We start from the raw sequence: 12,854 nt of genomic DNA, 5'->3' as shown, positions 1-12,854 counted from the left end.
AGTAAAGTTGAATTCCTTGGTATGGTAATTAACAGACGGGATAGAAATGGGACCGGATATATAGCTCGTGAAAAAAGGAGGGCCATCTTTCTACATTTTTACAAAGAAAATATCCCATTATTTGTGTGTGTGTGTGTGTGGGAGGGGGGGGGGGGGGGGGGGTTAACACCTGGGTAAACTTTACACCAAATCATATTATAAATATCATTTTCATGTTCTTTGACCCCAAAAACATATGGTTTTACAAAACAACCACATTCCTAGTTGGAACAGCCACCAGGGTATGAATGTTAAATTCTGAAACATACATCATTTTGAAAATTGGCCGCCATTTTTCAAGATCGCATTATGCTGCTGTCATCAAGTGGTTTCATGCTCACAACACCCCAATGATAATTTCTAGCCATGAGGAGAGAACATATGACCACCTATTTAAAAACTAATCCTCTTGTATGGCTCTGTTTGCAGGACTAATATATACTCTTCAAAAGAAGAAACACAAAACCACATTGTCGTAACATTTGGAGAATTGATTTAATTATTGAATGGTGAGTCCGATAATTACCAAATGTTGCAGGATTGTTCACAATTCACTCTATGCCATTGTGAGTAAGTGATAGGACACACCACCAAGGTCAAGGTCATCTGGAGTCAATACCGGGTGTGGCCTCCGCGTGTGTTGACAACTGCCTGGCACCGCCTGCCCATTGAAGCAACCAGAGTACGGATGACGTCCCGGGGGATGGTGGCCCACTCGGCCTGCAAGGCTGCTGCCAGCTCGGGCAGGGTCTGGGGCTGTGGTTGTCGCTGTCGGAGGCGTCGGTCCAACTCGTCCCATAGATGCTCAATTGGGTTCAAATCCGGTGATATCGATGGCCAAGGAAGGACATTAATGTTGTTGTTCTGTAGGAAAGCCGTTGTGAGACGTGCTGTGTGAGGCCTGGCGTTGTCATGTTGGAACACTGCGTTGGCGTTGGCCATAACTGGAACGATGTGTGGCCGGAGGATCTGGTCAATGTAGCCCTGTGCATTCAGGTTGCCCTGCACGTGGACCAGGTCAGTTCTGCCAGTGTGTGAGATGGCTGCCCACACCATGACACTACCCCCGCCGAATCTGTCCACTTCCTGCACGCAGTTTGCCGCATAACGTTCACCACGACGCCTATACATGCGACATCTTCCATCATGACGTCGGAGCAGAAATCGGGACTCGTCACTGAACCACACCTGTCTCCATCGCAGTTGAGGCCATTGTCGATGAATCTGGCACCACTGCAGTCGGAGTCGACGGTGTTGTGGTGTTAAGATGACACCTCGAACTGGACGTCTGGCACGAATTCCTACCTCACGTAGGCGGTTCCGTACGGTCTGGTCGGATATCCTGCGCAAACCTGGTATTGCTGCGGCTGTGGAGGTGGCAGTAGACGATCGTTCCCGAAGGTGGCGTACCCGGATGTAGCGGTCCTGCCCGGGGGTAGTGACCCGTGGTCGACCGGATCTAGGGAGGTCACGTGTTGATCCATGTTGCTGGTAACGGTCCCACAGTCTGGAGATGGTGCTTGGGGACACATGGAATGCCCTGGCAACGGCCGTTCTGGATTCGCCTGCGTCTAGTCGGCCGATGGCATTGTTTCTCTGCGGTTCACTGAGACGTGGCATGTCCTGGATTGTCAACTGTCGGCCAGATACAGAAGCCAGGCAAGCGAACACCCTGCACTTTTATACTGTCGGTGTTCATGTTGCACGTGCAGACAACGCACGTGCAGTGGTGACATGGTTTGCACGTGGCTGCGTTTTTGCGAATATTCACATTTTGGAAATTTATTGTACAGTAGCTGCGTTTTATCGAATGTAACCGTGGGAATGTGTTTGGGACATGCAATGACCTTATATTCACAAAGCATGAACCGGTAGGAAACATAAAATCGGAGTTATAACCCATTTGTACCCTTTTGCGTTTCTTTTTTTGAAGAGTATATGTGCAAATGTAGTCGTTCAAACATATTTGTTAGTTGCCAACATGTTGGCAATCATACAATGGCACCAAACTGAGGACAGTCCCTGCTGTTGGTGGAACTGATGATGAACGTGGGCATGTCAGTGAGAGGTGTCAAAACACGGCAAATACCCACGAGTATATTTCTCAAATTTGATGACGCACATGGGAAATTTTAAGTTTTATATAAAAAAGATTTTTAAAAGAAGAACATTTTCAGTTTAAATTCAAATCCATAAGTGGGTTAGGTCATATGGCTGTAACTAATGGCGTATGGCGGCAATTGTAAGAAAATACGAAAGAAATGCTCCTCAGACGTTTCACTTTAAACAAGACATAGATTTGGAAGAATGGTGCCGGATATCGGAGTCTAGCCACATTAATGCCTGGTTCCTATAAAACATGTAACACGCCGCAAACAAGATGAAGATCGTGTTTCCTACATTTTTCCATCAGTAGCAACGGATTTTTATTTGCACTTTACAGGAAAGCACATACCACGGCCTTTGATATACCATGCACTGACTGGAACGAGAAATAACCCAATACGTTCACAGACGTGGATCGATCCAGGACCGACGGTGTATCCGGCGAGTGCTTTACCGTTGGGCTACGTCCCGAAATGGCGAGGCATGCATTTTCACGCTACCTAGATTACACATACTGAACGTGTGTAAAACAATACAGTAATATGGGAATGAAACAAATAGTCCGTGAGCCAGGACCAAAATGTGGCCAACTGGTACCACCTGGGGGGACGAACGCTCAGTGATTTTCGTTAAGGACTACATCCCTAGGGATGGACAATTCATGATAGCATTGCAGGAATCACAGCTTTATGTGTGTATCTACCCGTTTTGTGACCCTATCCCCATTTCCACGACTGTTATATTTTTACAGAATTGCTAAAGGGTGACTATATTAAAAGCATTGTGCAATATTTGTCAGGGCATTTAGGAATACAAAACTTGGCAAATTCGGAGTTAATGGATTGTAGAAATTAGATATGTTACCAATATTTACATCGTTTGAGGATTAGGGTTTCATATAACACTTTTTCTGTAACGTTACAAAATACAATAATTCACAGTTTTATTTTTCAGTGAAACAGTTGCATAAAGTTTACGCTCAGCACCTCAAATATTAATTTTAAAGGATTGTATTGCAGCAGAAGTTTACTTTGACATCTAGTTAATATTTGCATCTTATATATAACGTTTTCTTGGAAGTGTTTCTGTGTAACATCCCTTTTGATAACCCTACACTTTCCTCAAAAGCAATATTTGAAGGGAATTGTTAACAAGATAACTAAATAAAAATATTATAAAATATGTATTACGGTGTACATGGCAAAACTAATGGTATGTCAAGTTGGTGGGATATAAATCAAAGAAATAGAAGCTATAATGACATCATTTGAAGGTTGGCGTCTCACACAACACATTTTTTGCCATTTGCAGTTTAGGTTTCACCTTTTTCGGGGCATTATTGTAGCTGAATTCTGTTGGCCTGCCACGCATTATTTACATCTTCCATATATAAAGTATTTTTGAAGCTATTTGCTGATGAGCATTCATATGCGTTTTTTACTATATATTTTTTTCTGATATAAACCCAGTAGAGGTCCCTGTTAACTTTAAATGTACTTTGATCACATATCTATTATTACTTGCAGGTGATAATAAAGATTATTATTTAACATCATATTGCTGTACAAGACAGTCGAAATAATCAATCAGTTGGAAATGCATACATTGCCTTGATATATTAACAAACAAACAAACATCCCATGATAAAGATGCAGATATCAAAATTATGTTCTATATTTCCGTCACTGTCTTCATTTGCAACCTGCCAGTTTTCAATTATGAACAGTCTACAAGATGCTATTTAGTCTTCTTCTGTTTCTATTTCTCAGCCTATATTAACGGCACCAGATGTCACTGGACCATACTCTACATTACAATTTGGTTGATTGTATGTTGTGTATGTTTTATTAAAGAATCCCTGCATAGTTACACGTTTTCTTTCGATTCTGCCCTTCTTTGCACTGAACAACACATATCGTGACAGGCTCTATTCTAGAATTGAAAAAGTAGGAAAAGTGACTTCTCCCTTTTAAGAAGAAAGGGAAGAAGTGTAATAAAAATAGGCGAAGTGAACATTTATCGGTGCATTTTGTAATGTTTCGTTATGTTTCGCGTTCATTCAGAAATGTTTCGAATTAGACACTCGGTTCTGATTCCTGGGTACACTGGCAACCTCTACAAACATTTCCTTTGTCAATACAGATTCAATGATACTTGCACTAGTTTCAGGACCACATAATGTATGTGAGAGAAATCGGACTCCGGGGATCTCATGGAATGCCAAGCACAAAATATAGTATCCATCTTCTGCGCTAAAGGCAACTTATTTGCATCCCTCACTTGCATCATGAGCTGTATGCAATAGCAAGCATCGGTCAACTTTCACTTAAAAACACCGGATAGCATACAACCTTAGATATACTACTCAAAAGAATTTAAGGGCCAGACGATATTTTCGACATTATTTTCTGAATGTCAATTATATTAGCTAGACCATAATGTCACGCATGGTATTGTTCCATTTTGACGAAAGTAGGTCTAAGCAACCCATAAATGAATTAAAATCCACTGTCATTGACACTGTCGACTAGTTCTAATGGCGAAAACATGCTTACATTTGCACGTAAATTAGGGCGAAAGCGAAAGGTCTGCTAAGTGCCCATAACTTGCTTTTTCACAAAGCGCTTCATTTGCACGCTTTGCACGTGTATTCCATGTTCCCAATGCTGAATTTCCGTATAATTGGAGCTTGCGTTCGTGTACAGTGCACACTCCAAATTCGACAATGGTACGACGTCAATTGACTATCGAAGATCGAGGAAGGGCTATTGCTTGGCTTCAGGATGGCAATACGCAAAGAAATGTTGCTCTGAGACTTGGTGTCAGTCAGAGTGTCGTTGGCCGACTGTGGCAACGGTACCAAGCAACGAATTCTGTTCGAAATCGTCCATGTTCGGGAAGACCCCGAAGCACTACAAATAGAGAGGACCGCTACATCACCAATATGGCTCTACGTCAACACACAACCACTGCACGCCGATTACGTGACAATCTGCGGACTGCGACTGGAACTCGAGTGTCTGATCAAACCATACGCAATCATCTGAGAGCCAATAATCTACGCTGCCGTCGCCAGGCTGTTCGACCACCACTCCTACCACGTCACAGAACGGCCAGACGTCACTGGTGCACGCTTCATCTGCGGTGGCAACGTGTTCAGTGGGGTCCGGTGATGTTCACTGATGAGTCCAGGTTTAGTCTCCAGTTCAGCGACGGTCGGGTTCGTGTCTACAGACGTCCTGGGGAGCGCTTCGCTGACGTTAACGTTAGACAACGTCACCGGTTCGGAGGTGGCAGCGTCATGGTGTGGGGCGGCATCTCTATCCACCACAGGACCCCCCTCTATGTGGTGGATGGCAGTCTGAATGGAATCCGCTATCTGAATGAGAATATCCGGCCGTTGGTTCTCCCAGGCCTTCAGCAGATTGGCGGCAGGGCAGTTCTGCAGGATGACAATGCCAGACCCCACCGCGCCAGGGTGGTAACGGACTTTCTCAGACAACAAGGTATCGCCAGGATGGATTGGCCAGCATATTCGCCTGACTTGGCCCCAATAGAGAACGCCTGGGACGAATTAAGCAGGAGAGTTCGGGATAACCATGCCCCTCCGGCCAACCTTCATGATCTGGGTCAACTTCTTATGGCAGAGTGGCAGGCCATTCCCCAAGAGTTCTTCAGACGTCTGATCAACAGCATGAGGCAACGATGTGTCGAGTGTATTCGCGCCAGGGGTGGATTCACACACTATTAAACGAATGTTCTAATGTGTAAAATCCATGTTTGACAACCTTCAACTTTGACAGCATGTCATGTGACTTTCTTGTATACAGTGACGTTTATTTGTGGTTTTTTGTAAATATGGAACAATAAATAAAAAAATTGGTGTAGTTTACATCATCAATCTAATACACTCTGAAACTTATTTGGTTATAAATTTTTGACCCTTAAATTCTTTTGAGTATATTTTAATATTTGTTATTAAAACACTTTGCCTTGGGAGTATATTTGTGTATACTGCCTTCCTTCACTTTTTGACTAGGAAAGTAATTACATTGGTTTTATTTGTGTCCATGTATCTGTGTTTGTCTGCCTTCGTAGTCGCCTAATGAGGTTATTGGTTTTCAATCAACTTTAGCTAAATATTAGAGGTTTTGTTTTATCATTGGTACCATCCATTACCAGTGGCTATGGGCCAAAACATGCATCAGAAACAACATTTAAAACAGTTGCCCCACCAGTGAAATCTTCCTCCACTCTTTCAATGTTGTCCCAAGCTAGATTAGTCTGTATTAAAGTGCTACCTCGTGGCAACCTCTAGTTTCAGGAGACATAAAACACTATTCTTGTCTTCAGCAGGAAGTCGGCCACACACTGTCATGTTCTTTTCAATGCCTGGATTAGTTCAACATAATTATAAATGTAGTCTGCATTAATATTAAAATTTAGGAAATCTATACAGCTTAATCACTTAATAGTTTATTAATGCAATCCATAAATAGGTAAAGTTGAATATAATAACATTTTGTTGTTTTGATCTTTTAAGTGGTATTTAGCAACCTAATGTAGATTTGAGGGTGTTAACCTAAACTTCAAGTGAAATTATTATTGTGAAATAGTGACAATTACATTACGTATTGTATAAAAAAGTGTTACGTGAGACTATGGCCCTCTAGGGATGACACAATTGTTTCTATTTCTGAAATTTATATTCCACTAACTTGCTTTTCCCTTATTTTTGCCTTGCCCATCCGAATACATATTTTATAAGGTGTTTTATTTTGCCAATTTTGAAAATTCCATTGAAATGTTGCTGTTGAGGAAATAAGCGTAGGGCTATAAAATGAGTAATTACAGAGCAAATCCTGCAACATAACTTTATTCTATTCATTCGGAGTTTTACATCGTTATATTTCCCTGCTAGTCTAATATGCAGACTGTGAGGAGGCGGCATCATATTGGTTTTACAAACTGCTGTTTCAAACGTTTCATGGTTCCCATTCATCTTCGTTTTATGACGAAGAAGTGTCTCCATTCCATTCCAATGCAACCATGCCATTCTATGATGAAAATGGTCTTATTGGCCAATTGAATGACAACCAAATTATTTTTCTTTTTTTGTGAGAGGGGGTAAAGTGTAACTGGGTATTCCCAAACCATTTCCATGGTGAAGACCAACTCAAATTAGTTATTTGACCGTTTCATGAACGAACATCTTCATTCCAAGGTGGAGTCAAACCTTTAGCTCATACCACAGATTAACTTAGTATCGTCAGACCACTGCATGGAACCACGTGTATATTCAAGGGCGATTATCACCCACCTATTCGTCGACCACCTTCAGGAAGCACCTAATGGCGGCGGCATCCTTATTCTATAGTCAAAATGAAGTATTTCTGGACCGATTTATCAATGGAATGGCGCTTACGTTATTCTCACAATATTCCCAGCAACGTTGCCAGTCTCTCGTTCCAATATTTTGAATTTCAGACAACAGGCTACATTGTTTCACGCGAACCGTCGTTATGTTCGTGTGTCGGTTACGTAAATTAAAATTCACGTGTTGTGAACCGTTACACTTTCTCAAATTAAAAACTGCACACCAGAACTCATCACTCGTTTGTCTAGGTAAACTAACGAGAACGAACTTCCGGTTAGCTAAGATTTTGAAATAGGGTCACCTGCTACTACATTTGAATGGGTGAGACAGTATTAAAGGCGCTCTGTCACGGATGGTTGACCTAATTAATGACCTAACAAAGTATTATTTGAAAATATGCACATTTGATTTGTCACTAAAAGTACTTTATTTAACCATCTACATAACTACCATAACCCATTTATTACTGATATTTTGTAAAAATAATTGAATTATGTCGACGTTCCATAATTCAGGAAAAAATAACGGCTATTTGGAACGAAGAGGTGTGATGTATTATTTTTGTAGTCACGTGATGGGGAACCCCCGAATAACCGCAGTGTCAAAACTATTTGCCAAGCTCGTGTAATGAGAACGTTTGGCCGTCCTCTGCGACGTAGGGTAAATCAAAACAAAAACAATGAAAATAAGTTATTAAAAATTATATAAATGTACTGAATGATAATAGCTTATACATTATTTATTTTAGCAACATAAGCATTTTAAACGGCGACGATCCCGACTTGTTAGGCCGTTGCATGTACAGGTAAATTTATCATTTGTTGTACGCGGTAAAATCTAAACACCGCATTCATTTTTCACTTTGTCAAATTTATTATTGTATAAAATATGCCATAATCCCATGGGTAATTACAGCTGGCTTGGGATAGGAATTATTACATTTTTAAAGAATACAGTGAACTAGACAGTGTTTATATACAAAGTGGCCATATATACGACAGCCGTGTATATGGCCTCCGCTAACGAGGGCTGCCTATAAACACAGCAAAACATGTATATAGGCGGTAAATAAGTATTTGATTGATCCATATTACCGAATCACTTGGAACACGAGGAATACATACTAACTACAAACAGGGGAATGGGGGTTGAATATAAATCTAGCGGACCCTTGTGTGTACGTTTTCCATAGACACCTACCCAGTATTTATGCCGGTATAGGATTAGGGTTATTAAAATCATATAGTAATAATAAAGAGTCATTAATTTTGTCAAAAGGTTAACTTAAAAAATGTAAATCTGCAATAAAATTTGGGTATGGCGCCATACCCATTTTACCCTGCTACCGTATGTGAATAGCGTAACATTGCCCCTGCAGTACTATAATAATAATAATAATAATAATAATAATATATGAATGAATGAATGAATACATATAAATAAATAAAATCACCAGCTGCTGAGAGATTATCTGAAAAAGAAAATAAATACATCAATGTGCCATTATTGTTACAGGTGTGTAGAATTAATAACTGATTCGGTAACAGTACTAACAGTTTAGCTAGTTTCGCAGATCGGTACGGTTAGTGACTTAAATATGGCAGCATTCTCAGAATTATTATTATTATTATTATTATTATTATTTTAAATTATATATTAGCCACGAACTGTATTACATATAGCAGGCCGTTTAATCGTAAACAACTGCAAGCAAATTGCTAGTGCGTCACCAACTAAACTCGAAGTGGTTACTAATCACTATCCGTATAGTAACTAAATGGTTGAGAAACATCTCTGTAATATTTTTAAATATCTGCAGATAATATATATACGGGAGGGGGCACAAGCCATGCTTTTACGTTCGAAATTAAACAAACATGTTGTACACGGTGAAGAGACCCAAGGAAACGACGTGTGCAATTAGGTTAGCTTCCGCACATTGGTTTAACTATGGATCAAACATTACGAAAGAATAGGACGAAACAGTCATTTGTATCAAACAAAAATCATAATATATATAGTTTAAATATGTACAGGAACTTGTTTCCTCTAGTATTACATTATTTAATCATTTAATGAATGTACATCTATTCTATGTTGGACACCTAGATGGGTGCACAAGACGAGAATCGATGGTGTCTAACGAGAAGCGAGGCCGCCTATCCATTTATATAGCAATAAATTCCTTAACTAAAATTGGGCAAACATATTTATACAGAAACTTAAACAATGAAACGCGTTCGGGTAAAACAAACATATTTATCCCGCCTTAAACCAAATCATCCATACGCTTACAGATGCCAAACAAAAACAGGTTTGAATTTAAGAATTTGTTGCCCACGGCAATTTGACTTTTTTTTCTTTTTTTTTCTTTTCTTCTTTTTTGGCCGTTGGTAAAACGCCCACCTATGGCAATTTTGAGCCTGCCTACGGCAATTTTAAAAGTTGACTTCTGCAATAAATAAACGTGACTGAAAGGTTATTTTATTATGTAGTCATATTTTTGTTCAATACATGTCAATAATGTTCAATAAACAAGAATGTTAAAATATTGGAATATTCTAAAACAGAAATAGCCTGCTTTAATGATCACGAGAAACTTGTGGATGACACAGATAGTATATTAATGATGACAACCTTGAGGTGAGAATTAGTCCTCCGTATCACTGCATCAAACAAACAGCAAAGCACTGCCATTAGTAACAGATATCCAACAAAATGACGAAATGTAAAACACAACACGTAGATGTAACATCCTGCGCCTGGAAATAAAACTGGGATTGTGATGTTGAAAACACACAGCTGTTACATAGTGTACTAAATCAGTGGCAGTTTGATATCATTTATCTCATGACTTGCTTAAAATCGTACCTAACAAACGAAACGGCCACGAATACATCACTATATCACCAAACTACAATAATTACCATGACATTTCTTGGCACCTCGTGAAACGTTAACAATAATTACGCCGCCATCATCTACTTTACCAGCGTGTCACTATGAATACACCAGTAGATCCGCAGATGTGTTCGCTTAACATATTGGAAGTCTGCTTCCGCGAACTTACAAATGAATGTAAGAAGCGAATAACCAAATATTATTTTTGTCTAAGATGGTGCGTTTCTTAAAGATTTTTGAAAATATTCAAAAGGTATTGACTGGTACAAACAACGTTGAAATAAAAACAATTTTAAGAAGAAACGCGGAAACATTTTTTGTTCATTTGACTCCTCTAGAGTGGCTGTGTTTTCAAACGTGGAAATGATTATATATATATATGATTGCCAGAGCTGGGAGGTATACCGTATATACCCTTCCGTATCGGTACCATGTCAGTACCGATATAGTGCTATATATATATGATTGCCAGAGCTGGGAGGTATACCGTATATACCCTTCCGTATCGGTACCATGTCAGTACCTCCTCTAGAGTGGCTGTGTTTTCAAATGTGGAAATGATTATATATATATGATTGCCAGAGCTGGGAGGTATACCGTATATACCCTTCCGTATCGGTACCATGTCAGTACCGATTTATGGTATCGAGCAATTCTCAAAATACCGAAATTTCGGTACTGAAAAATGTTATCCACCATTTAGTAAAACACTCAAATATATCTGACGAACGCAAAATAGCTGAAAGGAAGACAGAGATGAGGGCCTTATGTATGTGATTTTATTTTATTTAGAAGAAATTAGCCGGTGAGACTTAACTCGGGCATGCATTTATTAAAGCGGAGTATACAGAAATAACCGCTCAATATCGGTATCAGTATTGTATCAATACAGAATACCGTACCGATACCGAGGTAAATCATTTCACAAATATCGATACCGAGGTAAATCGTTTCAAAAACACCGATATCGATATACCGATACCGAGGTAAATCATTTCACAAATACCGATACCGAGGTAAATCGTTTCAAAAATACCGATACCGAGGTAAATCATTTCACAAATATCGATACCGAGGTAAATCGTTTCAAAAATACCGATACCGAGATAAATCATTTCACAAATATCGATACCGAGGTAAATCATTTCAAAAATATCGATACCGAGGTAAATCATTTCAAAAATTCAAAACCGCTCAGCTCTCATGATTCCTCCATATACTGCTACAAAAATAATGGAATAAATTCTGGTCGTTTTACTGCAGCGCACTCGGACATTCGATGAGTCTGTTGGGCCTGTATTTGTAGTCTGCATTCTTAGCCGGTCACTTCCCCAATGAATGTTCCTTGTATTATTGTTGTCTCTATAATTGCGCTATCATAGCAGGTGTTGGTTTCACGACGATGCACTTCAGAATAATGGTTTCATTAAGTACGGTAAAACAGATCTGATATTATGCTACGATATGTGGACAAAAGTATTTGTTATATACTGACGTTAATAGCACTGGTGCTTTAAAATAGTTACGCGTCACGTATTGCATAATTTATATCGACGTTAATAGTATGCATGATGGGAGCCTAAATCTTAGTGGTAGAGGGCTGTATTTAAGTGATGGAGGGCTGCATCTTAGTGGTGGAGATTTGGCTGTAAAAGGCCTCTCAACCATGGATTGCAAAGAGGGCATGCAATACAAGATTCGTGGTGGAGCCCGAGAGCTGTATCTAGCTGGTGGAGGGCTGTATCTTAGTGGTGGATGGCTGTATCTTAGTGGAGGAAGTCTGTATCTTAGTGCTGGAGCACTGTATCTTAGAGGTGGATGCCTATATTTAACTGGTGGAACACTATCTTAGTGATGGCGGGTTATATCTAACTGGTGGAGGGCTGTATCTTAGTGATGGAGCACTGTATCTTAGTGATGGAGTACGGTATCTTAGTGATGGAGCACTGTATCTTAGTGATGGAGCACTGTATCTTAGTGATGGAGCACTGTATCTTAGTGGTGGAGGTGTGTATCTTAGTGATGGAGCACTGTATCTTAGTGGTGGAGCACTGTATCTTAGTGGTGGATGCCTGTATCTTAGTGGTGGAACACTGTATCTTAGTGGTGGAGGGCTGTATCTTAGTGGTGGAGGGCTGTATCTTAGTGGTGGAGCGCTGTATCTTAGTGGTGGAGCACTGTATCTTAGTGGTGGAGCGCTGTATCTTAGTGATGGAGCACTGTATCTTAGTGATGGAGCACTGTATCTTAGTGGTGGAGCACTGTATGTTAGTGGTGGGGCGCTGCATCTTAGTGGTGGAGGGCTGTATCTTAGTGTTAGTGGTGGTGGGCTGTATGTTAGAGGTGGATGGCTGTATCTACGTGGTAGTTGGCTGTATGTTAGTGGTGGAGGGCTGTATGTTAGTGGTGGAGCGCTGTATCTTAGTGGTGG

The 12,854-nt window shown here is 40.1% G+C and overlaps 1 protein-coding gene across 1 annotated transcript in view; it reads right to left on the bottom strand.

Moving 5' to 3' along the window:
* Positions 1-12,854, bottom strand: part of LOC121376054 (histone acetyltransferase KAT6B-like) — a 30,776-nt gene that overhangs the window by 16,266 nt on the left and 1,656 nt on the right. The window lies entirely within an intron of this gene.

This window comes from Gigantopelta aegis, chromosome 6 (genome assembly GCF_016097555.1).
Source record: "Gigantopelta aegis isolate Gae_Host chromosome 6, Gae_host_genome, whole genome shotgun sequence".
NCBI classification, from domain to species: domain Eukaryota; kingdom Metazoa; phylum Mollusca; class Gastropoda; order Neomphalida; family Peltospiridae; genus Gigantopelta; species Gigantopelta aegis.
This window is presented reverse-complemented; position numbering and strand designations above follow the sequence as displayed.